Source organism: Eptesicus fuscus, chromosome 8 (assembly GCF_027574615.1).
Source record: "Eptesicus fuscus isolate TK198812 chromosome 8, DD_ASM_mEF_20220401, whole genome shotgun sequence".
Lineage (NCBI taxonomy): Eukaryota > Metazoa > Chordata > Mammalia > Chiroptera > Vespertilionidae > Eptesicus > Eptesicus fuscus.
This window is the reverse complement of record NC_072480.1, coordinates 85,322,070-85,349,510: the sequence shown is the minus strand read 5'-3', so window position 1 is coordinate 85,349,510 and position 27,441 is coordinate 85,322,070. Positions and strand designations below refer to the sequence as shown.

Sequence of the window (27,441 nt, the reverse complement as noted above, 5' to 3'; positions counted from 1 at the left end):
GAAATTATTTATTTTATTTTCTCCCCAAATGGAAATAAAAATAAGAATCTTATTTTCTCACCAATATGACATAATAGAAATTTTCTCTCCAAGTTTGTTGTTTAATGAGAGGTCCTAATACACATACCAGTGAAAAGTATTGTGTGTGTGTGTGTATGTGTGTGTGTGTGAAAGAAAAAGAGACAGAGAGAAAGAGGGCAATATTTAATATAAGAAATGAAGAAGGAAATTGGGAAAGCAAATTTAGTATAAAATATGTAAATTTTACCAATAATTTGCTTAACCTCACTAGAAATCAGAGAAATGGGTATTAAAACCATAATGAGATACCATTAGCTTGGTAAAATTTTTTAAAGGCTGACAATAGCATATGTTAGTGAGGATATGAAGCAATAGGAACTCTAATACATCCCCCATTTGATTACATATTAGTATAACCACTTTCAAGGACAATTTTACAATATCTAGTAAAGTTGAAAGTATACATTTTTAACCAAAATAAAAACCACCCACATATCTGTTCATTGGAATCTGAAAAAAATAAATGAAATGCTAATCACAAATGAAAATGAATGAACTGGAGCTATATTATTAATGTGGATGAGTCTTCATAGATATTGTGAAAAAAGCAAATTACAATAAAAGATGTACAAATTATCTTTTATATAAAGTTTATAAGTATTTACTTATATGCACTAATTTTACAACTAAATGCTTGAGAATAAAAAGCATGTGATTCAGGAAAAACCACACAAGGGCCTGGGGAGATGAGATTGGGGGTAGCATAGAGAGGCTTGCAATTGACGTGTCGTTATTTTTCTTATGCTGAATAATGAAACATAAAGTTTCATTGTATTATTTGCATATCTTTCTGTGTATCTTAAGTAAGTTCTTATAAGTATTAAAAGCCCTACTAATACGACAAGCACATCACAGACTTCCTGCAACAGCATAATAGTGAGGGCCTGGCTGGTAGCACACTGGTTTTCAGGATATTTCTGCCCTCTATGACAAATCTTCCTATTAGTCAAGAAAAATGGCTTTGAACTGGGCACTCTAACATTTCCAGGGAATTACTAGAGCTATCAAGTACTGCCACTCTGGAAGGGAATGATGCTTTTTTTTTTTTTATGTAAGAATGCCTTTGGGAAGTGTTTTAGAAATGGTCTACCTTTTTACCACATCCATATATTCAGGAGTACCTAAGCAAGACATTGACTTTGATGACGCAAACTGGTGTTCTGCCTATAAGCTAGCAAAGATATTGCTAAACCTATTTAAGGACTTAATGTACATCCAATTTTCCTATTTCCTGACAAAATGATGATGATGAATGGGTCAGCGGCTTCCCTAGAATGCTTCAGACTCTCTAGAGAGGGGGCTTTCATATACAGGAATGCTCTTCCTTGTCCCACTCCTAGATCAATACAAAAATCCAGCCTTGGATCTCACATTAGGTGGCTCCTGGCTGCCTGTTTCAGGCTCCCAGTCTCCCCTATATGTAAACATGGCTGTGTTGTCTTCTGGGTGGTGTCTCCCTCCAAGGACAGAGTCAGATTTCTCATTAGTTTGCAAAATAGCCTGATGCACTAACTGTATTTTCCACTGAAATTCCCAACAGTGGGTGAGTCATGCTGAAGATCCTGTTGAAGCCCGTCTGAGCTACTTCCTCATATTTACAGCTACAGAAAAATCAAGAGCTTAATATTTAGAGTCTGACTTGCACTCTAGATACATCCATGGACCTATAGGTACTTGATCAGCTTAGGATTAATTAGAGTGCTCTCTTCTTTTAATTATAAACTATTAAAATTCACCCAAGAATTATGACTGAAAACAAGAGCCTGAAGTTATGAAATCAGAATTCCTGTGTTTTTCTGTGAGGGAGGCAAGGCAGGGACATTAGAACCACTTGATAAGCACTAAATAAATCATATTCCCTTACTCTGGTGCAGAGGGACCCAGCACTTCCTCTGCTAGGTCCAGCTGATTGATCTCTATAAAAATCTCAGCAGGCACTTATGTCCCAGCAGGAGCTGAGCTGGGATGAAATCATGGAGTGCCTAAGGACAGCGCCCCCTCTCCCCATTCCCATGGCAACTGTCATTCTCACAGGAACATAAGAGATGTCTTGGATTTGAGATTTCTCTTGGAATGCCCTCTGACATGGAGATGTCTTATTAAATTTCAAAGCTTCAAGTACTTACACTCAAGGGAGTCTTCTATTGTACTGGGGTAGGGAAATGTTTTCCTTATTGGGAAACAAACCTTGGCCATTTGGTGGAATTTATAGGTTGGCATATTTGCTCAAAATAATGCAGGCTTCTTCATGTAAGTAGTCCTAATCAGTCATAAAATGGTTTAGCTCAGAAATTCAAGCATTCTCTGACATTGCAGTAATTGGAAGAGAGGACAGATGTCTAATAATCAAAGATGATGCTGAAAAAATTAACTGAGTGAGGTCCCTGACAATACTGAGATTATATCTGAATTTCCCACAAAGGTTGAATTAACTCTATTAGGATTCATGATTGACGGTAGCATCCATTCATGCAAACCAATGTCCAGAAGAAATAAACTGAATATATGGGAAATGTAAAGAACTAAAAGATAGGCATAGGGTAGGCAGAAAAACAAGAGATATGGGACTGGGGCTGGTGGAATCTGGTTTTGGTTTTGTTACCAAGTATCTGAGTAACTTTGGACTGGTTATTTGAACACTCAAGCCTAGTTTTCCTCATGTAAAACATGAAGTGACTGGACTAGATGTTTTCAAATACCCCTCTTTATTCTTGAAATCTAGGACTCACATCCTTGACAAGATTAAAGGGAGAGAGCTATGGGGCCATATTAGGAAGACAAATTCAACATTTGTAATTCCTGAACTAAAGAAAGTTTCAGGTGGAGATAAATAATAATCAAAATGATAAATTTCTCTTCATAAAATGAGGAATATGTGACAAGTCCAAAACTTTGACTTTTTAGAGTCGGACTTTTCCAAATGAAAAGAAATGGTGAAATGCCAGTCAGTTCTCTCTTCTTATAGTTTCTCTTCCTTTGTATTCTTGACAGTAACTTAATGTTTTCTGAAGAGGGATGAGGTACAGATACATAAATGAACAACTGTCAGTGAAGTTCTCTCCCATCTTTATTTTAAACCATACAACATAGAACAGATCAGAACATGGGATCCTGAGAATTAATCACTCTCCTGTTGGCTCTACTAATCTCTCCTCATGTCTCCACAGTTCAGTATAAGAACACAAGAGTATTCTGATTCCAGTTAAGTAGGGTCAGGATACCTGGTGCTGTATGTAGGTGATCAAACTGTCCTTCAGAGTGTAGATAAAAGTACCTTCCATGCTTTTCTCTAAAGAGCAAGGGACTGCTTCTGAGTTCCCAGTTCTTAGTTCTAGCAGGGGCATGCTCACCAAGTTAAATAACCTCTACAAAGGGGGCTATATTAATAGAATAAAATGATTCAGTTAATGCTATGATTTTCAAAGTAAAAAAATCCCAGAAGTCCTCAAAGCTCAGAAAGGGTCACATTCTGGCCACACAGAATAAATATGAAATTGGCTTTATTTCACATCATAAAAACCTATGATAAGAAACTCAAAGATGAAATGTATGAAGCATATGTGAAGAATGAAAAGCTTTCCATTTTCAGTACCTTCAATACATTTTGTCTTTATTGAACTTAATACCATATGTGGTATCTGGAATGGGAAACTGAGCCAATTCTGTACTGTCATTTATATTTTATAATTAGGAGTGGTGTGTAATATATGAACATTTGTGCCTCTTTTTAAGAGCCTATAATTTTGAGCCAAACAAAACCCCCAACTAGTACAGATTTGAATTAACCCAGCAGCTTGTGAGTTAAGGAGGAAAAACTCAATGTCAAATGCCATTTCTTAATTTAACAAACATGAAATGTTTCTCCCTGCAGTGGTGATCTCTGGGATTTCCTGGTACTTATATTTCACCTCAAAGAATCCCCAGACCCCACACGAAAATCAGCATTACCTTTAATATTTCCAAAGTTATAATATCTGGCAAATCTAATAAGCTCTAGAAATATAAATTTCTTCCAACATAAAAATCTTTGAAGTAATGGGGAAAGACTTGTAAATCACTACGCAACAAACACATATTATTACAAACTATTATTTGCAGTAAACTTATTCGAGAAAATATTGTAGGCTTGAAAGCTCTTGAAAATTTTTATCAACTTAACTCTTAAAAAACAAGTTTATTACCATGTTATTTTAAGCTTAGAAAAGACAATAAGCTCAAAATATTTTTATTTTCCTTAATCTAGTTACACAACTTCACTGTGTATATTCATCTTTAAGATGCCCTTTGTTCTTTTCCGCTCTCATTTCCTAAACTGTGATTGTGGGGAACAGTGAAGATGTTTTTACTTATATCTTCTTTTCCTACTGAGAATCCCTGTCCTTGTCATTATATAATAGGAGAAACTTTATTCAGTGAAGACTGAGCTCTAGCAAGGAGGATACAAAGAGAAGGTTCCTCCCACTCTGGAGATTATGCGGTTCATAATAATGGAAGATTCCTTGTATAGGTCATCAGAAAACCAAACAAATACTAAAACATTGCTGAATGAGCCAATAGAAGGTCCACAGACTTAGAGAGGTGTTTTTTGGTGGTGGTGGGTATTTTTTCAAACAGCCTCTTCAATCTGCTCACTCCCCTTCCAAGAATCCCTTTCAATCTCTCAACTGCAAGTGCCTAGTGCCCTATGCTTTCTCTGAAGCCTTAATAAGAACCTAAAATTATATTTTGGATTTATCCTGGGGTGTAAATGGTAACAACACAAAGCATTTACTATCTGGAAATCCATTTGTATTTAATGGGGGTGGGGAGCTTTGTATTAAAGAAATGACCTTTCCTGAGAATATCTAGTATAGCCATTGGTGGGGTGATTTGTCAGAATTGAGCCTACTTATTGCTCTCTCTGACAATTATGCATAAGGCCAGACCAGAGCAGGACTTCTTTTCACCACAGAGACAAGGTTCAAGGTCTGACCACTTACTATACTAGAGGACCGATGCACAAAATTGGTGCAAGGGCCTTGGCCTCGGCCCTCGGCTGCCACCACGGCCGCAGCCCGCCCCCCTTCCACCTCCACCCCCAGCACTGCAGCTTTGTCTGGAAGGAAGGACATCTGGTCTAATTAGTATATTATGCTTTTATTGTTATAGATAACACATAGATTTCATCAAGGTTGGAGGGAGTGAGAAGCTGAGAAAGATAGAGACAGCAAGAGAAGTCCCCCTGGTATGCCAGGATTCAAAGGCCATTCCAGCCAATATGTTAAAGATACTTGGTTTAGGTTGCAAGCTACTATCCTATAGGGTGGCTTCTGACTTCGTGTAGTATGATCCTATCATGGTCTGTAAAAGCTCTCCTAAAGTTAATTTTGGAAGAAAAAGAACAACCTCCATATCATCTGCTTCTCCCATTCCTATTCCATGTAGAGCTGGAAGCCCCTGGAGTGACCAGTCTGGAGTGTGAAGACTCATATTAACAATTTCACAGGGTTAGCACTGTATTTACAATCTCATGTTGTTTCTAGTAATCAAGGGAAATAATACACATGGTCAACAGTGACAAAGGATGGACACTTGTGTTTTCTAAAAAGGCAAAGCAGGAAAATCCTTTGATTCTTTGGTGCTTCCTCTTCTGAAGAAAATCCTTTTCTGTATCTCAAACCATTATCAAGTCCCAAGCAAACGGAAAGATTGGATATTTTAGTCTTGTCCTGCTCTTAGCTAAGATGATCTGCGCTATGGTCACTGATGTATTACAGGACTCCTCAGCCCAGTTGAGTGGGAGAGCTGCCCATAAGCTCTGCTCTCAGAAGCAAATAACCAACACACTGTTCTTTGTGGCTTTATGTACAGAGGAGACTTGCACTAACTCGGCCAGTCCAGGGGTGGTCCATCACTTGGAGGAATGAGTGTAAAGAAGGTTTGCTTATCATTTTAACCTTCATGGAGAAGCCACCAAGGACACATGTCATTTTGTAACTAAGAGATCCAGGCCCAGCAGAGGACCAGGCTGCTTTGGAGTGGTTGGTCTTGGGGAGTAAGAGACTTCCCAACATGAACATGAAAGGAACACACTGGGGCTTCCTAACATGATGGAGGTTTCTGTCCATTTCAGCAGCATTCCTGCAATCCCCCGGCACCACTTCCTAATGTGACCCTTCAAAATATGAGACCTTAAAGCCACAAAACCACTACTAAAATCCTTATAATACTTTGGCACAAAAGGGTGGGCTCAGGAGAATTTTTAGCCTTTAGTCTATAGTTTTCTGGCTTTAGGTAGCTTAGCATATCCATAAAATATCTGGAGTACATTTTCAATCATTCATAATTTATTCTTAAGGTCTGGGGCTAAACCAACAGAAAATGTTCTTTGGAGGGTCATTTCATATATTGGAGCCTGGAAAATTACTAAGAAACTCTTTAAACTGACGTGAGTAAAACAAAATGTCTAAAAGCAGTGGGCCTCAGGATCTCCTGTGATCTTATAATTTGTAGGTTGGAGGAAAATCCAAATTATTATTACCTATATAAAGTATAAATATGAATCTCTATGTAAATCTGGTACAAACTCTTCACAGAATTATCAGATGTGCAATAATTTTTCTTCAAGGTGTAAATTTGTCACCCAGTCCACAAAACTCTACATTATAATTCTTATCCTCACTGTTTACTCTCCTCTATGAGCTTCTGCAGCATCACTGGTCTACAAATATTTGTCATACAGCAAATATTTGCATCTGGCCACAGGAACCAGCCCAGCTATTTTGAGTGGAAAGGGATTTGATACAGAGATTTGGGTGCTCACAGAACTATTGCAAGGGTTAGCAGAATTGGCTGTAGGCTGAGCATGTAGGAGTCTTCCCACAAGACCTCCTGAAGGGCTTACCAGAGGGAAAACACCTCCGCCACACCCACAACACAGCATGCCAGGGGAACTACGAGGAGTGATAGCTATTTGTGGAGCTGAAATTAGGATTTTGGGAAGGCACTGGTACCACCTCTGCAACTGCCTGTGGTGACCACTGGAAGAAGTCCATGAATCAAAAATTCTGACTACTATAGACATAAATCCCAGAGAGAAAGTATGACTTGCTTTGGGTCACACACCTGGTAAGTGAAAAAACTAGATCATAAACCTAGGCCTTCTGATTAGCTTAACGCCTTTTTCACTGCACAATGTATTATGTGCCTCTTTTTATAATAGAATTGAGTTTTCACTCCTGGAAAAAGGAATATGGTTAAAGTCCATTCAAGGATCTCCAAATCCAATATCATGTATATGAAGAGGTTTGATTTTTTTTTTTTTGGGGGGGGGGGGCGTGAGGTATTTCACAAAACACACACACACACTACCATCTGATTAAGGTGGTGGTTTCAATATAGATTAACAAAGGTGATAGTTACAGAAGGAAACTCTCAACCTCCCTTCAGCTGTGCAGTTCTATTGACTCCAGCCACTTCATGTAATAATTCACTCAACAAACTCCTACTCATATCCACATAATGACTTAAAAAATTGAAATAGTTTGGTGAATTCACTTCAGTATATGATAATATGCACCTTCAAGAAAGGTTATCAGCTCTGTTCAATTTGATGAGGGAATTGGGAAAATGAGTGTCCTAAATATCATGCATTGGTAGTAAATGTTATGCTGGCATGATGAATCATTTCCAGGAATTGAGACATCATAGACTCAGTTTTTCTGGGAAGAAAGAGCACACAATAGACTTGGGGAGGGGGATGGATGAAAGAGTAGGCAAGTCAGTAAGTGGGAAACTTCCCAGGGCCAGCAAAATGAGATCTTCTATTATCATCTTTCTAGTTCTTAGTGAGGCTTTAATCTTATTTTCATTGAATTTAGTAATTGTTCATATCTGCAAAGATAGAGTCCATAGTGATCAATGAAACACAGAACAATAATCTGATGATCCAATGACCTATAGAAAAATTCCTCCAAATGCCTTCTCTGTTCTCTCTCGGCATAATGTCTAAAATAATGAATGTTAGCAGCATAATAAGGTCCTTCCTTCTCTATCAGGAGAAAATCTGATAGCAAATATATATTCTAAGGCACTGTGCTTACTAAGCAGTATAAGTATAAGTCACTAACAAAATGTCAGTTATTCTGCCTTTATCAATGTAAGCCAATTTCTAGGATCCAAAAGACTATTCCATAATGAAAGAATACTAACAATCTTTTTGTAAAGAACTTATTATGTGCAAGGTTTCTATTCGTGTTGACATTTACAGTTGTATACAAAAAACCTTTCTGTGCAATAATGTCAACATTAAAAATGTTTAATTAAAAAAAAAAAAAGAAAGAGCCCTAGCTGGTTTGGCTCAGTGGATAGAGTGTTGGCCCACAGATTGAAGGGTAGGGGTTCGATTCCAGTCAAGGGCATGTATCTCAGTTGCAGGCTGCATCCCCAGCCCTGGTCAGGGATGTAAGGGAGGCAACCAATCAATGTGTCTCTCTCACATTGATGTTTCTCTCTCTGTCTCTCTCCCGCCCTTCCATTCTCTGTGGAAATAAATGGGAGGAAAATATCCTCAGGTGAGGATTAACAACAACAACAACAATAAAAGAAACAAATGGTGGCTTATTAGGAGAAAACTGATATTCATAGGGTAATAGATTAGGAAAAGAAAAATACTGGCCAATTATTAACAAGGAAGATTCCTAGGAAGAAGACCTTAGCTAAATCAATAAATAGCACAGAGGTGAGAAGAAGAATAAAATTTCAGAAAGGCTCTTTTTAAAACATATTGTACTCTAAGAGTGGAATGCTATTTTTAACAGCTTTCTAGGGTGGAGAAGTCAGTGTCCTGAAATACAGAAACTAGATCATCAGTTAACATCAACTAAGCATTTACTATGTTAAGAACTTTACACAGATTATTTTATTCAGTCCTTGGAACCAAATCTATGAGGTAGGTACTACTACTAATAAAATGCACTATTTATTTAATATTTATAATCTGCTGGGCATTACTCTAATCATTTTATATAAATTCACTCTTTGAATCCTCATAATGGCTCCATAAAATAGGCAGTAGTTTATCACCATTTTATAGAGATGTTAAAATCCTTGCCCAAAGTATCACACCACCAAGTAGAAAAGCCATGCTTTGAGCCCATACTTGTGGGTTTTTTTTTCCATTTTCCAAAACAATAATATCACATCTTCTTGCCTTCATTTGTTTAACCGGTATTTGTTGAAGGAGAGTTGGGCAAGCACCACTCCATGAGTCGAGAAAACATAAGTGACCAAGAATATTCTCTGCACAGGTTTGATTTTTTTCCCTCGGGATATTCTGCAAAACATATTCTATATGGCTCTTATTAAGCCTCATTTGAGCAAAGACTGGAATGCAGTGGGGGAGTCAGTCATGTAGAAATCCAGGGAAAGAGTGGTCAGCTGGAGGGGCAGCTCATTAAAAGTCGTAAGATAGAAGCATGTGTTTCAGAAAGAAAATTCCGGGTGGAAGAGACATCTTGAGCAAAGGCTCTAAAGTGGGGTCATGTATATATAGCATGTTTGAGTTAAAACAAGGAGGACAAAACAGCTGGAGCAGAGAAGTAGAAGCTCAGGGTGCTCACAGAGGCTAGATCACATGAGACCACAGCCAACACATCAGTTTTCACTCTGAGTGAAAGGGAGAGGGAGAGCCACTGAAAATTTTTGAGCTAAAATATGCTGTGATGTGACTTATTTCTTAAAAGGATCTGTCTGACTGCTGTGAGTTGAGAATAGACTTTAGGGGGATAAAGGTAGAAGCAGCAAGTGCTTGATAAGCTGGGATGGTAAAGGCTGTGGTAGAGCAGGAATGAGAGGGAAGATCAGGACCTCAGGTTTGAATATACAGTGAGTTCAATGAGCTTCTTGGACTTCTGAGTGAAATGTCAAGTAGAGAGTTGATAGAACTTTGGGAGAGAGATATAAGCTAAATATATAAAATTTGGAGTTCCCAGGACATAGATGGAATTGAAAAACAAAGAGGATGGATAAAATTAATAAGCTACTGGATATAGCTAGAGAGAAGGCCCACGGGACTGCTATGGCCTCTCTAACATGAAGAGGATGAACCAGCAAAGGAAACTGAGAAGGAAGAAGTGAAGCAAGAAAAATTAATGGTTGTCTGATGTTCTGCAAGGCCAAGTAAAGAACATATATCAAAGAGGATTTTAACTAACTCTTGGTAAACAGGTCTTACTTTCAACATTCAATTGCTTTTCACTTATATCTGCTAGCTATTGCTGTCATCACAGCTAAGCTCACTCATGAACCTGCAGGTCAGCTAGGGGCTGGCTGATGTGGAATAACCTAGGCTTTGCTGATTCAGCTCTGCTCCACATGGTCTCTAGTGATCCAGGGGGCAGCCAAGCATGTTCTCATAGCAAAAGGGAGGTGTCCAAGAAAGCATGAGAGTAAGAGAGAGAGCAAAATAATACACAGGCATCTTGAGGCCTAGGCTTGGAACTGGAATACTGCACAATGCCATTTTATATTGGCCAACGCAAGTCACAAGGAGTGAAATTTGGGGATATTTTTGCAATCACCCTCCACACCAGTCCTTACTACTCTGAAGCTCTAGGTTCTATCAGGAAGATCCCATCAAAAGTTTAGGAACTGTACCTGTGATTGTGATTGTGCTGCTCTCCTTGTCTTGCCCATACTGATCTATCCCTGCCGCAGTGCCTACAGCCCTTGTAATTGGAACCCACATCAAAGTGGTTAAGTCGGGGACTGCCACACAGCAAGCATTCACTAAGTGCTAGCAATCACCATCACTCTTCTTTAGCATATTGCAAGTCATCTGAAATGCTCTCTAATTATTTGTAGGCAGTAGTCTTGCCAGTCTCCCTAACTAGGCCGTAATCCCCTTAACGAAAAGATGTCTTATACAGTTTGAGTGCAACGGGGGCCAGCACAGTGGGAGGCACAGGGCAAGTGCTCAGTAAAATCTTGTTAATTAATAAGGATTGACTGAAAGTCTAAGGAGATTCTTATAGCTGGGAAATCATCACATAGTTAAAACATCATCAAGCACCATTAAGCCTAGTAATGCTAAAAAAGGCACGCCATCTTGGAGAGAGCTGCTCTTAGCAGCAGGATTATTCTCTCTGAGGAAATTATCTAAATATTTTCTCACATTTTCACATTAGTTTTTACTGTTTAACTATTTGAAATTAAAGGTGTGAAATTAGACTTCTAGAAGACAGATAAAAGCAGGTATTCATCATTTTAAGCACATCTTATATATTCATCAAATATGTTGTCACATCCATTTAGTATGCTTCATGGAACTTCAAAACAGATCCTGTCCTTGCTGGTATAAAACTTGAACCAGAGAAAAGAAAATGCAGGCTCTCAAAATTAAAGTGAGGGGCTGTGCAAGAAGAAAATATAAACATGCAGCAGAAGGAAAGTATTAGCAAATGTGTTAAAAATTACAATAACCTTGGTATCTTACTAACTTTTGTGCTCTATGGCTGTGTTTGAAACATAGACTATATTGTTCCAGTATCAGGTATCACAATTTAGGAGAAAAAAAATTAGTGGAGTAGTGTTTAAAGTAGTAAACTTTAAAATAAGAGGTTAAAAAAAGCATTCACTGAACCATTTCCATAGACCCAGAATATCTTGCTTCTTTAAGATATTAAATTATCCATAAATAACATGTCTGCCATGGATTTCAACCCATGTTTTTTAGAAATCAAGTCAAATCAAAATCAGACTGTCTCAACTGAATAAAGTCACAGTGAAATGACTATCTTTTAAAACCATTCATATACTTCTCCAAGCTTCACATTAAGCTCAGTCTCACAATTGCAAGTATATGGATTATTAACTTTGTTCTTTGTGCAGCATCGTCTGGAATAAAATTAGAATTCAAATTGTAGGAATTGGAACATTAGATGTGGCAAGGCATTTTTAATTTTTAAATATTTCTATAGGTTTGGATTTGTCATTACATTTTAAAGATGTAAACTTATGGTCACTCTGTAGACACATAATTGTGCTACTATTGCTGAATATGAGAGCTTTTTTGCTGAGATTTTAGAAGCATTTTAATTGTACAGTATTATGTCTGGAAATTTAGACTCTATAATAAGAAGAATGAATTATAGTGGCTTAAAATGGCATATGAATTTTGTGGCTAAGTGATCAGTCCTCCCTGGCCCTGTCCACTTTACTTATTTTCACTGCCACAATTTGAATTCAGGAATTATATCCTGATGCTAACTAAGACAGGTTATACTTCAACATTTGGAGCTCTTCTCTCCTCCCCATCTCTACTCTCTTCCTTTCCCAGTTCATTCTACTTACTGCCAAATTAATCTTCCTCAAGTAACAGATTCCTCATGTTAGTTCCTTGCTTAAAAATTTTCAATAGTTCAATTAAGCTTTGAGAATAAAATCCAAGAACTTTAGCTTGGTATATAAGGTCTCTCACTGAGTAACCTCAGCCTACCTCTCCTAGGATTCCCTTGCTCCTTTACAAAATACCTCCATTCAGACAGTTGGTTAGTCATTCTCTTCTCAATATATATTGTATTTCTCATTTAACACAAAGTGAGACTCACATAAATCCCTGCCTTCTCTCCAGATGTCTAATTCCAATGTTATTTGCAAAGCTCAGCTCAAGTCCTCAGACATAAAACTTTCTCTTACCAAAGGAATGAAAACTGGAAGGAAGCTACCCAGTATCATTTCTCTTCTTTTTCCTTTTAACAGAAACCTAATTTTCATATTCATAAATCTGTGGTTTGATAGTTTTCATCAGTTTGGATAAAGCCTTGACCATTATCTCTTCAACTACTGCTTCTGAACTCTTTTCTTCCTCCTCTCCTAGAATTCCTACTGTGATAGTATTCTATATGTCTCTTATGCTTTGTTCTGCTGTTATTATTCTAGTTTTTTCTCACTCTGTACTTCAATTTGCATTATTTATATAGTCCTGTCTTCTGGCTTACTGATCCTTGCTTCCACTGGTATTGTTATACCCATCCAATGCGTTCTTAATTTTGGTATGATGTTCTATTAGTAAGTTCTATAGTGTATAATTAGTTCTTTAGTTCTTTTTTGAAGATCTAATTTCTCTGTTGAAATTATTCATCTGTTTTTTTTTCTTTTGTCCATCCTTCTATTTTCTTTGACATATTTATAATTGTACTGAAAAGATTTTGTCTACCAATTCTAATATCTGGGTCATTTGTGGGTTTTGCTTCTATTGGCTAATTATTCTTTTGAATAATTGTGTCATATTTTCCTACTTCACATTTTTATTATATGCCAAACAATATGTACTAGTATAATAAAATTCTAAGTCCTGAAGGTATTGTTATTTGCCTCCCAAAAAATACATGTCCTTTCCGTTGAGGAGTTGATCATGTTGTGCCAGTAAGAATTGGATTGCAGATTTCATGTTTTAGTTTACTTTTTACTTCAAGAAAATGGCACCTGTCTTGAAATTATTGCAAGCCCTTCCCTCAAGCAGGACTTTGACTTCTAAGTACTGTGAAACTGCAGACTTCTCTCTATCTTTCTAGCTCAGTGCCCAGACTCCTATGATTCCCAATACTCAACAAAAGTCCTATGGGTGGAAATCAGCATGTGGTGGAAATCGGCTGTGTGGTTGAGGCATCTCCTAATTCCAATTTGACATTTCCAATCTGCACAGCTTTTAAAAGCTATGGTGGTTTCTCTTTCTCCTACAAGAATCCATCAGTTATGGCAAGCTCAATTTTCTGGTCATACCCAGATATGGAAACTTTATTTCCCCTCTGGGGGTGAGAAGGCAGTAGGTAATGGCTGCCAATCTGCTCACCTAAAGAGTGCTTTTCCTTCTCTGGAATTTAGTTCTTTTGAGTTGTTTATATCCACAACCCTCCAAATTATCTAGGTTTTTCTAATTGTTCTCATGGGAGAAATGGTTTGCCAGAAACTTCTACATCTTTACTGGAAGTGAAACTCCTTTGCCTGCATTTTGAAAGCTTTCAGAAAGCAAAGTTGACAAATTAATGCCAGATATTTCTAGAGTAGATATTAAGCTTTGAGCATGTTCTTGTCTACTAACATTAGAAGAAACACAAAGACTGATAAACATGTAAGTGCTATCTGCCAATGTGCCCTTTAGACCTTAAGATGTAACTAAAGTGGCAGAAAACAAATTAGCCTAGTTAATAGCTTCTAACAAGGGCTGGATTTTGTTACGACTGAAAAGTAGGTGCAGCACAAATAGTCTTCACAGGTTGCAGTGGTCTCATATGTCCTTAAGTCTGCAAGAACTCTGCTGGAGCAAATATTAATATAACATTAATATTCAGTATTAGTTTTTATTGGTATCAATTTTTTTAAATGTTATATTTGAAATAATAACACTTGCAGGACTTTGTTAACTAATATTTTATAAAATTCCATGTAAGATGATCCCTAGATATCTGTCCCACTCATCTAATTAATTCAATTTTTTTAAAAAAAATTTTAGGAAAGTATATTCAAAGAATGCTCCACAGCATGCTGATTTTCATCAATGACCTATGGAAAAAGATTCCTTAGATACATGCATCTAGAAAATACTACACAGTGAATCCTCTTTTGTGATATTTTCAATGAACATTATTAATAGTTTAAGGGATCTTAAGAGTTAGGCAGTAACTCTTTCTACTTTGTTTAATTTGGCATTTTCACATACTCTATTAAAAAAAATCTCCTTCTTTAAGTAACATCTATTAGTGTCCTTTGAATCTAGTGTTCCATGGACTACACTTTGGAAAATGTTTTTCTAAGAGGGTAATGAAGTTAATAAAGATAATGTCAACACATTCTTCAACTTCACTGAGGGAAGGGCAGTTCTGTTGTTATATACATAATACAGACCAGAAATTTCTGTCTTTTGCAGAGCTTTAAGATATAACTTCATAGACTTTGGTCTATATATGCAAATAGTGCAGTGTTTCTGAATGCTATTAAACTTATGAGAATAGCACAACTACCAGGATTTACCAGAATAAGAAGTAACATGTTTATTTAAGGTCACAGACCCTCTGAGCATTTTAAACTAGATTTTGAATGGTACAGTTATCCTCCTGTAAAGAAGCATATCAGTCCACAGGTCTTACCTTGCATCTGAAATCATCTCTACATATTTAATTGCATAAATCCTAAGGTTTTCTGACCTTATTGTGTGTGTCTGACAATATAATCTTAAATAGAAGCTGCTACTTTAATTTCTGTGAAATTAGATGGACAAGTCTTACTAGCTAGAGTTTATTTTTAGCCATTATAAATGTGAAATTGTATCCAGTCAAGAAAATCACTGGAGTGTTTCATTGTAGATTCTATACACAAGAATTATCCAACTCCATGTCGTCATCCAGGAAATTCCCAATTTTTAGAAACACAATATAGCAATTATTTCACCTCATGGTTGATTCTGTTGGTGAAACTTGAATCTCTGAGCACTACTGGATGGTGCTGATATTTCCTCTGCCTAAAACTTTTCCTTTGAACATTCCTCTTGGTTGAATCCTACTCATCCTTGATGTTTCAACTTAAATGTTTCTAGAGAGAACTTTTGTGACCTTCTCCCCCATCTGAAAGCAACTCAATTTAGAGAACTACCTTTGTTTTATTTCACAGCAACCTAATCTACACTAATAAAAGAGAAACATGCAAATTAACCATCCCTCCGCTACACCCACCAGCCAATCAGGAGCGAGTATGCAAATTAACCCAACAAAGATGGCAGCAGCCATGGAGCTGGAGCGAGCAGGAGGCTTGGGTTGGCCCTGGCGATGGATGAAGCCAAGCTTCCCACCCACCCTGGCCGCCGCTGAAGGAGGCACTGGAAAAAAAAAAAGAAAGAGGGGCTGGGAGCCTGGGTTGCCAGGGGGCATGGTCAGCCTGAAAACAGCCCTCAGCCCCTCACCCAGGCTGGCCAGGCACCCCAGTGGGACTCCCACCCTGAAGGGGGTGTGGCCAGCTGGAAAATGGCCCTCAGCCCCTTACCCAGGCTGGCCACGCCCCCATGGAGTAAGAGTCCCCACTGGGGGGCATGGCCAGCCTGAAAACAGCCCTCAGCCCCTCACCCAGACTGGCCACGCCCTCCCAGCAGGGATCCTCACCCCATGGGGGTGTGGCTGGCCTGCAAACCACCACAGGCCCCTTGCCCAGGCCACCCCATGCCCCAAGGGAACCCCCACCCTGATATGGACACCCTTCAGGGCAAACCAGTCATCCCCCACCCATGCACCAGGCCTCTATCTATACTAATAAAAGGGTAATATGCTAATTAGACTGGGAGACCTTCCAGACATTCTTCTGGACAAAGCCATGGTGGCGGGGCTGAGGTAGAGGCGGTTAGAGGCCAAGAGGGGAAGGCAGTTGTGGGTGATCAGGCCAGGATGGGATGGCAGTTGTGGGTGATCAGGCTGGTGGGGGGAGGTATTGGGGGTGATCAGGCTGGTGGAGGGGGGCAGTTGGGCATGAGCAGACCAGCAGGGGGGCTAGTTGGGGGCAAGCAGAACATCAGTGGGGGTCAGTTGGAGGTGATCAGGATAGCAGGGGGAGTCAGCTTGGAGTGAGCAGGCCAGCAGGGGGGCAGTTGGGGGTGAGCAGGCCAGCAGGAAGAGTGGTTAGGGGCAATCATGCAGGCAGGCAAGTGAGTGGTTAGGAGCCAGCAGTCCTGGATTGCGAGAGGGATGTCCGACTGCCAGTTTAGGCCTGATCCCTGTAAACCAGCAGTAGGACATCCTTCGAGGGGTCCCAGATTGGAGAGGGTGCAGGCCAGGCTGAGGGACACCCCCCTCCTGTGCACGAATTCTGTGCACTGGGCCACTAGTCTTTTATAATTATACCAGAGGCCCGATGCACGTTCGGCCTGGCCTGTGCCCTCTCGCAATCCGGGACTCCTCTGGGGATGTTGGATGCCTGGTGCACGGATTCGGACTGATCCCCACAGGCCAGGCCAAGAGACCCCCACCAGTGCATGGTTTCAGCCTGATCCCCACAGGCCAGGCCAAGGGACCCCACTGGTGCACTAATCTGTGCACCAGGCCTCTAGTATGCATATAAGATCTTTAGCTAATCTCTTCCCACCTTCCTCCTCCCCTCTTCCCTCTGAGATTCATCAGTCTGTTCCATGTTTCCATGCCTGTGTGTTGAGCATCTGCCCCGTGGTGATCAGTGCACATATAGCAATCGGTCTGATGGTCAGCCAGTTGAACAGTCAGCCGGTTGAACGGTCGGCCAGTCGCTTAGGCTTTTATATATATAGATATTTATTTGGGTTTTTAAATATCTAATGTCTGTTGCTCCCACTAGATTTTACAGGGGGTGATTTAAAGGGCAAAGGTTTTGTCTGTTTCTGTTTGTTTGTTTGTTTTCACCACAGTGCCATCTTCTAAGAACAGTTTTGAAACATAGTTATTACTTGATACATATTTGTTAGATGAAAGAATGAAGTGTACATTCAAGCATCCTTCAATTTCATCATATATTTTAATCCCAGCCGAAACATATTTTGAACTGACAGACCTACCCAAGAGTATAGCACAGTTCTGTTCAGAGTTCGGCTTTGCATCAAGATAAAAGTTATTGATTGATTGACTGATCATGAATCCTAAAAGCAAGCTTATTGTCATAAATTGTTATAAAGATTGATTGATTCAATGATGAGATGTTCACACACAATTGTATACCCAAAACATTTGAGAAATATTTGAACTTCTCTTATCTAATTTCTTTCTAACAGGATCCTTCCTGTGCATTGAAAAGTGAGTTGGTTAAGGAGAAACCCTTCATGGTGAGAAAGACACAATCTGTATTAACTTCTGTGGCCATAATTAGATTAATTGTCATGAGATCGTCTTTACACATTTAGATAAAACTGTGAGAGCCTTTCCCCATAGAAGAAGATTATGCTGATTTTCAATTAAGGTCATCTTTCCATTTGCCTTTAAGAGTTTGCAAATGGTAGATTGAATGCTGATGGCTGTTCAGTGGAGCATGGCTGCACTACCAGGTGCCAAACTTGCCTAGAGTGAGTGCCATAAAAATAGTACTGCTAATCACAGGAATCGGCAGCACTGCAATTCTATTCTAGAGAGGTAATAGAAGGGGCGCGGGGGGCGGAGGAGGTGGGGGCGAGAAAGGTAATGGCTGCTGAAGAAACATTTTTCCTAATGTGTTCCCTCCTATGTCTTTCAGATGTCCACGGTGGAAAGTATTTTTTTATTGGTGATGAAGTCTGAGGAGGTATTCAGGACAAAGACACATCCAATATGCTGCTGAACAAATGTTAAATATTGTGTTAGAATGCTGGGAGAGAGATTCTCTACCTGCTCTTCCTTCTTCCTCCACTTAATAGAACGTATTGGATGAAAATGCTCAATGTTGGGGAAAATCCCATCAAAGATAAGGGGTTAGTTCTTATCTGACAAGAGGCTATCATGAGAGGAGGAAAGTCTTATGTTTGTCATTGCCAGCAGAAAGAAGATGGTGCTAAATAATGGCAGAAGAAAATTCTGAGCCTTCTCTCTTCTATTATTTTTATTCCCCCTCTCCACACCTCATAATCACAGTTTGTATAGGGAAAGCTACTTGATGGCTCTATAAATTTTAAAATTCTCTTCAGGATAAAATATCATTATTATTATTATTATTATTATTATTATTATTATTATTATTTTGCAGTCCACTATGTGCAAGCCAAGATAATGCAAAACAAACTTTTTTCTTTGTGGCTTTGTTCCATTGGGCTTGAATTGACATAAATTGATTCATGTGAGATACATTTAAAGAGCTAGACCTCCATAATAAATAATTAGCCAATCATACAATTTTTACAGCTGGAAGTTATCTAATCAAATGTCTTCGTTTTATGGATGAGGATTAAGTCCTTGGCTCTACTCTGAGAACAGCAATAAAAGTTCTTGGATGCTTCCAGACAACTCAAATGACCTCCCATTACCTCCTGCATTAAATGCAAGCCAATGTTAGTACTGGGTAGAGATTTACTAGAAGCCAGAAGTGTTTTTAAAGTGACTTCTTAGACATTGGCATGCTTATTTCAGAGGCCACAGTTGTTACTTCCTGAGTTGGCATTCTCTGTGGATTATTTTATCTGATAGTTGTAGTCAAATGATATTTGCATTTGAGATAAAAGGTGGATAAAAATGTATTTACAGCATCCTTATAGATAACACTTCAAGTACTAAAATGACCCTTATTAATTTTTCTTCATTTTGAATATTTCATTAGGATGGTTCTTTAAAACAAACAAAAAACAGAGGATAAAGGGAAAGAAGAATGTTGAATGGAAAAGGAAATCCATCAACGTTTATTTAATACATATACCCTATGAAACACTTCAGTGCCTGCTTCTAAGTTCACTGAATTATCTCATTTAGTTCTTTCAAAACTTATTCATTACTTCGTCTTAGTTTCCTTCATTAGAACAGTGGTTCTCAACCTTTCTAATGCCGCAACCCTTTAATACACACACGATTCATTAACAGTAGCAAAATTACAGTAATGAAGTAGCAACGAAAATAATTTTATGGTTGGGGGTCACCACAACATGAGGAACTGTATTAAAGGGTCGCGGCATTACAAAGGTTGAGAACCACTGATCTAGAAGATGGAGTATTACCTACCCAAAGGAAACTAAGACTAAGTAATGAATAATGAATGAAGTATGTACAGTGACCAAGTGTTGGTAAACTCAGATGTGTCTTATTTCAATGTTCCTTTTAGTATATCATCTTTGAAGCTTGGGCTCCAGTGAGTAAAAAAGATGTGAAAATAGAACATGTTAAAGACAGACATAACAAGCCTCCCACGTAACTGCCTGCACAAGGCTGGAGATAGGTTGCGTAGAGCAAGATAACAGGGCCGGAGCTTGGACGATGCCCATGCGTTGCGAGTATATGCTTGGAAAGTCCTCCCTCCAGCTGGTGAAACTGTTTTACTCTGGGTGTTTGTGTGTGTAGCTAGAGTTTGAGAGTTAGCATCCATATCTAAGAAGCAGGTTACTAATTAAGCCTATTCATTACTGAAGAGCCAAGTTCAGCCCCGGGAGAGGAGCTGATCCTTGGTTAATCAGTCCTCAAATAAAATCCGTTTCCTCTGTGGCGATTTCATAACCTTACAGCACCGCAAGAAATACACAATGGACTGTCTTCCTTCATCCAGGAAAAATATATTCATCAAATGTATTGATTTCTGAAAAATTATTTAGAACCATTGGCATCCAACTGAAATTTAGTGGCCTGTTTATTTAAGGTTATTATTAGAATTTTGTCAAGAGCAGCTATACAGGGAGATACATTTATTTCTCTTATTTAAAAAGAATGCAAGATCTTCTCCCTCTGACTAAATGTGGTAGTAGGGACCAGGTTTACCTTTCTATCTGAAACAATTAAAAAAAATAGATACAATATTTCAAACAATGGTTTCCAGACTTGATACCAGGCCACACAGGACAGTCTTCCCTGCAAGAGGGGAAACAAACAAGATGCCTCAGCTGACTGCTGAGTCTCCTGGCTGCAGCGCAGGTGGGGACACCAGGTGGGGCCCAGCAGTCCCGCAGAGTTAGGAATCCAGACAGGCTACACCAGCGAGAATTCACAGGGCAAATACGAGAGAAGGGAGAGGTGCACAGATCAGAGTTCCCCGCAGATGTGCTGAGCATCGTTCAGTGTGTATGTGAGGAAAACAGCCAAGGGTGCGGAAAGAACCCCCTGTAAGGAGAAGAGGGAACAATCTCTGGAACTGACACTCAGAACAGCTTGTGTTCCCTCCAGAAAAAAAAAAAAAAAAAGCAAAAGCTGTTAATTCCTGGGGCATTGAGTAAAGTACTCAGCAGAGTATTATCTCAGTAGTGGGCAAAATTAGCCCAGATAACAAGGCTGTTCTGGTCCCACCTTACAAATATTAAAAGCAAGCCTCAAAAGGATCAAACTATTTCCAAGTAACTTAACCACATTCAAGGGAGAAGAAACTGAACAACATGTATAGGGACACAAAATATATAGTACTTAGTAAAATTCACCGTGTCTGGCATCCAATAAAAAATTTACAGTCATACAAAAACGCAGTACAGTATGACTCTTAATGAGGAGAAATGCCAATAGAAACAGATTCTTAATTATGTATGACAGAATTAGTAGATGAGAACATTAAAAGTTATTACAACTATAGATCTCCAATCAAGTAGTAGAATGCTCGAGCATGTCAGTAGAGACATAGAAAATATTTTAAAAGACCTAAATAAAGCTTCTAGAAATGAAAATATGTCTAAGGATTTTTAAAAAATCAATGCTCCAATAGTATGGACAGCAGATTCTGCCCGTAGACAAAAAGATTAATGGGCAAAAAGATAGGGAAATAAAAACTACTTAAAATGATAGGGGAAAAGACTGAGAAAATTAAACTGCTTTAATGAGCTGTGTTACAATTTCAAGCAGTCTAATATATATGTTATTCTGCCTGAGTTTTCTCTAAATTAATTAAATTTTCCTCTGCTGGGAAGAATGTGAATGCTAGATATAAATTAAGTTACAGAAAAATAAATGTGATATCCCTTGGGGGTGCGGGAATCGTAGGCAGTCCATTCAGGGCTGACTTGGTATTCCTTAGTGACAAGAGCTGAGTCTCTTTTTATCTTCTATTTCTGCCAGGCATAGCTTCCATCCCCAAGGTCACCTCTAGGTCCAGTATGCCTGCTGGAACTCTAGCAATTACTTCCACATTCCAGCAATTAGGAAAGAGGATACTTCCTGGAAGTTGCACAAATTGATGTTTAAACCCAGTTGGTAAGAACCTAGCCAAATCAAATATTTACACCTAGCTACAACATATGCTGCAAAACATAATATTTAATTTTGTGGTCATATGTATAGCTTAAAATCAAGGGTCCTGTTACTATGATTCAAGTGGACAATGAATATTGAAGGAAAAACATATACTCTCTCCTGCACAGTGGAATGGAGGTTTGGGAGGAAAGGAAAACATCAGGCAAAAGCTATAGAGATGGAGAAGAATGGATTATAAAACTAAGAGGGGGACTTTAGTAAGAAAATATATGATAATAAAAGCATAATACCCTATGGATTAGATTTTTCACAAAAGGCAATGTTATTTTATTGTAAATAGCAGTAATCTTTTATTAGATATTTATATAGATTCTAAAAGAGGCTGCTATTTGTTTAAGAACTATAAAAGTATAAATCATTCCTTCCAACATACTATGTAATAAAGAGGTAATATGCAAACTAACCCTCACGCCCTCACAAGATGGCTGCCTATAACCAGGCCGACAGGGGGGTTAGTGAAGGACGACCAAACGACTGAACAACAGGCTGCATGGGGCGACCAGGCCGGCAGGAGGGCTGTGATGGGTGACCAGGAAGGCAGGGGGGACAGTAAGAGGCGACCAGGCCAGCTGTGATGGGTGACCAGGCAGGGGGGGCAGTTAGAAATGACCAGGTCGGGGGGGCAGTTGGGGGCGATTAGGCTGGCAGGGGGGGCAGTGAGGGGTGACCAGGCTGGCGGGGGGTGCAGTTGGGGGTGACCAGGCCGGCAGTGGGGGGGCAGTTGGGGTGGCCTGGCCGGCACGCAGAGGCAGTGAGGGGTGATCAGGCCAGCAGGAGGGGGCAATTAGGGGCGACTAGGCAGACAGGCACGTGAGCAATTAGGAGCCAGCAGTCCAGGATTGTGAGAGGGATGTCCGACTGTCAGTCACCGCAGCCACCAAGGGGTTTTCATCAACATGGACTCCAATCCTGGGGATCGGGCCTAAACCGGCAGTCGGACATCCCCCAAGGGGTCCCAGACTGGAGAGGGTGCAGGCTGGGCTGAGGCAACCCCTCCCTGCACAAATTTCATGCACCAGGCCTCTAGTATAATTTATAATTTGGCTTGCTGTAATAGTTAAATTAATGCTCGCTGCTGTAACAAAACCAAAAATAAAAGTATAATCGTAAAACAAATGAGCTACTAAGCCATGAAAAGACATGTAGAAAACTAAAATGCATATTACTAGGTGAAAGAAATCAATTTGAAAAAGCTATAGACAGTATGATTTCAACTATATGATATTCTAGAAAAGGTAAAACTATGGAGACAGTGGGAAGATCACCGGTTGCCAGAGGTGGGGTATGGGGGAGAGATGACTAGGTGGAGCAGAGAGGAGTTTAGGGCAGTGAAAGTACTCTGTGTGATACTATAATGACAGATACATGTCACTATTGGGAGGCCTGTCCACATAGTACTCTTTGGGAAGAAGTCACTCTGCACAGACCACACTTAAACAGCAGAGAGCTGTTACTCCGCCTCCTTGAGGGCAGAGTATCTACATAAACTATTTGTAACCTTCTTCACAGATTTCTCTATCATTCAATTTATAGTAATAAACTATTATTAACTTACTCAAGCATTTATTTATATTAGTATGAATTCATGGATATTTATTTTACACTTTGGGTTATAATCTGATACTATTTATTTATCATGTTGCTCAAATTATTCCAGCTTTGGCCATTGGAAGCTCTTTCAGTTAGCTTTGATGTTCCTTTGACATATCACCATCATTGTGGGTTTGTTTTTTAACATTTCATTACTTTCTTATAATACTAGGGGCCCAGTGCACGAAATTCATGCACTGGGGGTCGGGGGTCCCTCAGCCCAACCTGCCCCCTCTCACATACTGGGAGCCCTCAGGGGATGTCCTACTGATGGCTTAGGCCCGCGCCCCACAGGGAGCGTACCTAAGCTGCAGTCTGGCCTCCCTTTGTGGGAGGAAACCGGGCTGGTCAGGGGAAGGCACCAGCCCCATCACCCCACTGCTGCAGCCACTGTCAGTCACCACAGCCACCAAGGTGTTTTCATCAACATGGACTCCAATCCCTTCACCAAGAAAAAATGACAACTTTCTTTAGGCATTTTCAAGATGTGTCTTTCATAGGATATGGATTTCTTTCTTTATTTTTTATCCTCACCTGAGGATATGTTTCCATTGACTTTTAGAGAATGTGGAAGAGAAAGGGAAAGACAGAGAGAAATACTTCGATTGGTTGCCTCCTGCATGAGCCCTGATCTGGGCCCCAGCCAGGGAGGAGCCTGCAACCTAGGTACATGCCTTTGATCAGAATCAAACCCAGACCCTGCTATCTGCAGGCTGAGGCATTATCCACTGAGTCAAACCAGCTAGGGCAGGATATGACATTTCTTAGCCCTCCATCAGCGGACCTTCATTTTTTTCTCCAGAATTGTGGTGGAAAAACCCTAGATCACCTTTTTGGATTCTTATTACCCAAGTTACTAAGAATATTACCAGTGGCATACAGGAAGCTTAGCCAATGTGCAGTCAGAAAAGGTGTTTCCTCTATAGTTCACACCAATGGAGGGCTGGGCCCTGCCCAGGCCTAAAGCCTCTGGCCAAAGCTTTAGGCCTGGGCAGGCCTCTCGAGCTCCCTCTGATGACCGGCTCAGCCCCTGCCCAGGCCTGCCCAGACCAAAAGCCTCTTGGGCAGGAGTGGACCCCCAGCTCCCTACAATCAATCACAGGGGGTCCGCTCCTGCCCAGGACGAAAGCAGACCCCCAGCTCCCTGCCCAGGTGATCAATCGCAGGGGGTCTGCTGGTGTACCAGGCCGAAGAAACCTCCAGCTCCCTGCAATCGATGGCAGGGGGTCCGCTCGCCACGCCCACCATCCAATCAGAGCTAGGAGCTGGGTGGGTGTCCGCCACGCCCACCATCCATCTAAAGCAGGGAGCTGGGTGTCCGCTCCGACTCCAGGCCAAAAGCCTCTGGCAGAGGCTTTCGGTCTGGTGCCAGAGCGGACCCCAGCTCCCTGCAATCTGTCGCATGGGGTCAGCTCAGGGCACCTATGTATGCAAATTAACCGCCATCTTGGTCGGGTTTATTTGCATACTCACTCTGATTGGATGGTGGGCGTGGCTTGGGCATAGCGAAGGTGTGGTCAATTTGCATATTACTGTTTTATTAGGTAGAATAGTCTTTTTAATATCAAATAAGGATTTTTATATTCATTCCTATTAAGTTCTATTGGCATTAGTCCATAACTCCAATATGTTGAAATAATCTAGCTTTTTCTTCTTTCAATTTTCATTTTAATTATCCTCCACGTTTGGCTCATCAGAAAATGTGACATCTTCTCTATGTCCATTTAAATACTCTAAACAAGATAAGATTAAGGCCAGAGTCATGTGGCCCCTACTGAAGATATCTATCCATCCATCATCTATCTATCATCTACTAGAGGCCTGATGCACAAATTTCATGCAAGAGTAGGTCTTCCTTCCCCCAGCTGCCGGCACTGGCTTCCCTCTGGCACTTGGTACCCGGGCTTCCCTTGCAGCCCTGGCTTCGTCCAGAAGGTCGTCCAGAAGGATGACCGGTCTAATTAGCATATTATGTTATTATTATTATAGATATTCATTTTCCCCCAAGCCTGATCCTGCAACCTTAATTAGAACTTTCTTGGTGTCCTGTTCATTCAGATGAAAATGGAGTTTATAATATTATCTTCTAACTCACATTTCATCCTCTTATCCATAAGAACAAATAAAAGAACAGAAAGTCCACTAGGAGAGTTTCATGTGAAGAATAATAATTATGAGGTGGTTCACTACTCAGAAGTGAAAGGAGAATGAAGTTCAATGGGAGGAGAGCCCTGGAATGTTATCTTTCCTAGGAAGGAACCAGTTATCAAGTCTGGAGGACTCAAAGTAAGGAATGAAAGATGAATTGGAGTTACCTCTAATTCTCCACAGAGACATCGAACCAGAAAAGAAATGGCACAAAACCGTTTCAAGGTCACATTAGTTTCCAGGGCGGTAGGAAGGAGAGAAGAAAAGAGTCATGCTAGAAAGAGGCAGATAAGACAACCAACCACAGTCTCTGTGATAAGCATGTATGTGCAGTCTAAAAATGAATGAATATTGTAAGCTCGTATATTAAAAGTAATCTCCAATGACTTTAATTTCAGCTTCTGCTTGCTGCCTGCTTTCTGATGACTCTGAACTAGCCACTGCTGGAAGATAAAATAGCTCTTCTTAAAAAAGAAATGCATACTCCTGGCGAGAGTTCAGTGAAAACCCTACCAAGAAAAAAATGGGATCACAAGGACTTCTGAGGTTTTAGAAATGCTTCTCAGAATCAGTTTATGACCTGAGATGTTCCCTAGTATAATTTCCCAGAATAAATGTTCAAGCTAGATCACTATTCAAGTGTGCATATTCAATGTGCTCAGGCAATAATAGAACATCCAAATAGAACACCTAAGATGTGCAAGCCTTATGTTTTGGTTAATTCTGATAAAAACCCTATGGAATAGGTGTGAGTCTTTTCATTTACAGATTTGAACTGAGTGTCAGAAAGTCTGAGTAACCTGTGCATGATGTCAAGTAGCAGCAGCAGGAATAACACTCGGTCGTTCTGGAAGAAAAGCCCCTGTTTTAATTCACTACCCTACACCGTTTTGCCACAACCCAGCAACTCCCTGGCGACCTCAGAGATATTGAACAACTGTTAACACAAGATAGGGGACTTTGTGTCAGAAATTGAAGTGTTTACCTCTCTGTTTGCAAGGGGATATAAAAATGAGATTTTGAGCCACAAACATTAGTGTTTGACTTCAAATACAGTAGGTTTTGACCAAGTGAGTATTTACTCTTCCTGCTACATGTGAGTTTGACTCCATCACACCTGCTTATGTAGCTGAGAACTTTTGGAGTCATAGCTGCAAAAACATGTTACTGAGAATTATAATCTTTTACCTGAACTCTCCAAAGAACTTTTAGAGCTGGAACTTTGCTCAAAAGACGTAACTTTAGAGGAGATTGATGCGAACTCGTTGAACCTGAGACTTAAAATTAACGTTTTTGCCAACGGCCAGGGACATTTATTGAATCTTGTAATAGGTCAGAAAACTCTAAGTTCATTTTCAAGACAGCATTTTTCTTTCTTTTTGCCTTTGCCTCCTCCATAAGCTATACTCATAGCCTCAAAGGTCTAGGTGATATTTCAGTCCTTCATCAATAACAAGCTAATTTACGGCTACTGAAAAAGTTAACAGCCAGCATATAACATCATATCTCATTCCCTCTAAGTTGGCTCAGGGGATATTTTGTTTTCCTCTGCCTTGCACCTGCCAGAGAATGTGTACCTGACCAGTTAGACTTTGAAGTCCTGGCTGATTAACATTCTGGAAGAAACCTTGAGGAAGCTGCTGTTCCTGAAATTTTTCATTAGCACATTCTTCTCAGAAGATAGCATTCTTCAGTCTGCAGTCTGATTTTCCTCCAGTCTCGGCAGTCTCCTGGCATGGGG

At 39.9% G+C, this 27,441-nt stretch overlaps 1 long non-coding RNA gene across 1 annotated transcript in view; it reads right to left on the bottom strand.

Annotated features, from left to right (window-relative positions):
* The window catches only part of LOC114233274 (uncharacterized), a 99,320-nt gene extending 72,374 nt beyond the window's left edge, over positions 1-26,946 (bottom strand). The window contains exon 1 of the long non-coding RNA XR_003619422.2: positions 26,889-26,946. This is a non-coding gene — a long non-coding RNA (uncharacterized LOC114233274). The remainder of the gene's footprint in view (positions 1-26,888) is intronic.
* Positions 26,947-27,441: the final 495 nt, after the last annotated feature.